Source organism: Haliaeetus leucocephalus, unplaced genomic scaffold, assembly GCF_000737465.1.
Source record: "Haliaeetus leucocephalus isolate CR32 unplaced genomic scaffold, Haliaeetus_leucocephalus-4.0 Scaffold932, whole genome shotgun sequence".
NCBI lineage: Eukaryota > Metazoa > Chordata > Aves > Accipitriformes > Accipitridae > Haliaeetus > Haliaeetus leucocephalus.
In genome coordinates, this window is record NW_010973368.1 from 4,830,864 (window position 1) to 4,835,113 (window position 4,250).

Sequence of the window (4,250 nt, forward strand, 5' to 3'; positions counted from 1 at the left end):
AAAAGGAAAAACCGAGGGTCGTAAAAACCTCCTTTTCCAAAAACCTGTGGGGGGGGGGGGGGGGAAGGTCAGATGAATGAAGCCTACAAACTACCTTTTGTCAGCTGCAAGACAGCAGGATGACTATCTGGAGATAAAACAATGACTGCAAGAATGGTAAACATGGACAAAGCAATTTACAGCAATCATAACACTCAGTAGACTATGCCCATTCAGATAAAGCACAAACTTTTCTATTTCCAGAGCGTGCATTACATGGGCCAGAGCTACAGAGTTAGATATGGTGTATTAGAAAACAACTCCAAAGTGTACAACAACCACAATCCTTGGATGTAAACCAGGAAGCAGTGGTAGGAGCAATGAAAATTTATTTCAGCAGATGGAATTGGGGAGACTGATGTTGGAAGACACTATACAGTTTGAGAAGCCATATGGGTAAACTGAAGAAAATGAGAAAAGAGGCATGGGAGACTGAGGGCTAGAGAAAGCAACCTGCATTGAAAATTTCTATTTGGTTAGCAAAAAGAAGATTAAGCAGCGGCTTGAAGACAGAGCACAAAATCTGTATTAAAACACCAGGTTATAAAAAAGCCTCATTCTTGTTGAGGACCATGTAACAGAATGATGGCTGGAATTTAGAAGGCTAGAAACCTGGCAGGTTCAAATCAAATGCAAATGAAATCAGTCACCAGTGTTCACACACGCCAGATCACTTCCCTGCAGAAAGAACCCATTCTTCCTTTAGAGGGCAGCGAGAAGTAAAGTTTTACTTCAGATATTATCAGCATTTTCTGAACAATACTTCATGCCTTTTCCTTACGGTGGTGTCCCTACGCTCTAGCACAGCTTCTGTATCAGCAGTCCTTCCTTCCGGAACAATAGCCCTGATCAGACAAATCCAAAGACCAACTTGCACTTTCTGAAGCAATACAAGATGCCAACAGGCTTTTCAGTAACTACCTATTAGCCTATTGTATCACCTTGTGCAGTCCATAGTCCAGTTTCTAGCTGTCCTGGCTTTACTTTAGCAGCCCTTGGAACATGTCTAAACAGACTGGTTTGGCTCTCCTCCAGCACTGATCTGGGCATCAATGTGTAGCGCCAAATAAGAAGGCTGTATTTTGTTTTTCCCCATCTAGTTCCACCCCAAGGATGGCAACCCCTTGGTTACACTACACTCAAAAGTATATGCTACCCTGTCACTACAGCCTGGCATAGAGCCAGATTCTGATTTACAGCATTCCAGTTTTATTACAGACTCTCACATTTAGTTCACCGCAAGGGCCTCATTTGTACAAAATTGTGCATCAGTCTGATGTTATGGACACTACACACTCAACAGAAGAATGACTTATAGAAAAATGTGTTCTTGAATAAAGTGCTTGATGTGTCAGATGAAGTGTTCATAGGCAATCTACTAGAAGCTTGATGAATATACCCATTAAACCTGACATACTATACATATTTACAATTTAACAGATCTTTAACATGGAGAAATAAACCTGCTTGAACTGACAGTACTTTATTCTCATCCAAATGTACCAGTTTCACTTCCTGCTGTGCTTATCAGCACATTGCTTGGAGTGCAGTAAAACCTGACCTCCTAGAATTGCAGTCCAGCAACATTTGTGTGCTAAAAGCTGATATAGATCACCATTGTCCTAGATCAAACTTTCCAATGGGTCCATTTAAAGTTCATGTTGCTACTTCAAGGGGCATGTGAGAGAGAGAGGAAAGGGGAAAAAAAACACCCCAAGATCTAGACGCAAAGAGAATGGTTGAAAGAAGAAGTATTTATTACAAAATTAAATTCCAAATTCTACCTCATTTTCCATTATCTCCTGTACAAAATACAGTTATAGCTCAAGGAAATAGTCTCCCATCCACACCGTATGGTGCAGTAATTACACCTTAGAAGACATTCAGTTCATGGACAGATGCACACGCACACACATATACACACAGCATTAGTAAGAAAGGTTCAGAATACAGGACAGAATTACAAAAGAATCCCTGTCACTGCTGCTCCAAACTCTTGCTCAGTCAGGGGCAAGTTCTCCAAGGACGGCTCTGAACAGCATCTCTTGTAAAACACAATAAACTCACTTGGCAGTCTTAGGACCAATTACAAATTCAGCAGGAGTGGTTTCTGTGCTAGTATGTCACCTACCTCCGATATTATTTGTGAAACTGTAGCCCTTGACATTCAAGTAAAGAGTATAAGGGAGTTTAAAAAGTAAAGCAACTCACAACCAACCATGCAACCAAGGTCTTAGCACTTCAAAAAAGACAGAGACAATTCTCAGTCCTGACTGCTTGCAGCCCACAGCCCCCCAAAGAGAGCAGTGTGCTATGGAGGTGGTGTTCTTACCCTCAGCCGTCCTTTCCCAGCAGGAAAGAGCGTTATGATGTTTTAACAGTCCACACATTTTTGCTTGCATGACACACACTTGCTAATGTGTGGGGCCACTCGCTGTAAAGGGGGAAAAAAAAAAATCTTACCTATATTTCCCAGCTGGTGGAGGCACAGGGTACCACTAGGGAGATTTTCACATTGCCAGCAGGATCCTGAGAGGAGGAAACAGTGTTATAATGGTATTTGCACACAGAGTGCCAACCCAGAATGTAAGTCACAAAAGGCACGGCCTCTGGAACGGAAACTGCTAAGCATGGCAATGGAGAATTTCAGGTAAATGCCTGTGTTTCTATGTTGACAGCTGGTTCACTCTCAAGTCCCTCAAAAACAATGCTCAGATGGATAAAGGAGGGACAGGAGGGAACTGTCAAATAACACATTAGTTTACTTTTCCATAACAAGTTTCTGGTTTTGCTCTCAGTGCATGTGACAGGTATTCATCCACTCAGGATACTGTGAGGTGTCCTGCCCTACCCCTTGTTCAGACACCCATAAGAAAGGGATGCACAGCCTTAAATTTGGAGGAGAAGCAAAGGCATGTCCTGTACTTTGGGCATACTTGAAGAAGCAGGAGGAAGGAGGGAGATATAAGAAGGTAGATCCTGTCAATGCCCTTTGTGCATCAATAAGCCCTTCCAGTCAAGGTGCAAAAAGAAAACTCTCTGCAGATGAGAGAGTGGTGGTGGGTCTCCCACCCACAGGGCTGTGAACGATGCTGGTAAGCAGTGCATGACACAAAGTCCTCTACCTGGACCAAGGGCAACCTTGGTACAGGAATCTCCATTCAGTCACATTTCTGTCTCATAGCATGAGTAGTCCAGTTCCTGGAAATAGGCCAGTCCCTGCTGCTGGAATAGGCGTGCATGCATCAGAGTCCTGAAGCGACTGTTAACACAAACCTTTTAAGATGGATGGATTGTCTAGTCTAGGACGAAGCTAGATGAGCCAAAAGGCCTTCTATCTATCCTCCAAAGACTGCAGAGGTGAAAACAGAGTTTACACATAAAAAGGAATTTGAAGCGGGGAACATGGCAGCCTGCAGCTTTTTGTGATTTGAATCCACGGATACAGTTTGATGAAATACTTTGCCAGTGATAAAAGGAGCCCTGTCGAGCAAAGCTCAAAGAGAGCAGCTGCACCAGAGAACAGCATCTTCCAGCGTCAGAAAGCACTGTTAGCTATTTTCCACATGACTGGGGAAGAGGACTAATAAGCAGTCCTCAAAATGAACCTGAACTCATTCCACAAGCACAAATGGAAAAACTGAAGCAGCCCAAATTCCATTCAGAAAGCAAAGAGTACCCTGCACCCATTGCCTCATGTCTGCACCACTCAGACATTTTAAGTCAGAGTCAGCAAGGGAATCCCAATTATCGTCTTTTATTGACCTCACAAAATACTGGTTACTATCATGTTCCAACTATGGCCTGACAGGTTGTGTTTTGAGAGGCAAATACTGAAGGCCAAATCCTAACTAAAATAATTTTTCGGTATTGTTCTCCTGAAAGAAAACAGACCAACATCAATTTACGCTTACTTGAAAACCCAACCCTTGGAGTCCAGAGGGTGCAGAGGAAATGTCTGCCCTCTAGTCTTCAAATGTAGAACTTTTAATACTTTTAACACCAGATTAAAAAAAAAAAAAAAAAGATTCTGCTGGAGGTTGCTCCCTCTTGTGGAATAGCTAGATTTTTTTCACTGTATGCCTCCATCCCCTTACCAGCATAAAAGGCCTAAGAAATAGATTAGTCTCAATGCCAATCAAGTGCTCTCAGAGGATTTCTGAAATGGCAGTCCTAAAGAAAAATAAACCTTTGCCTGTATTGAAACAGAA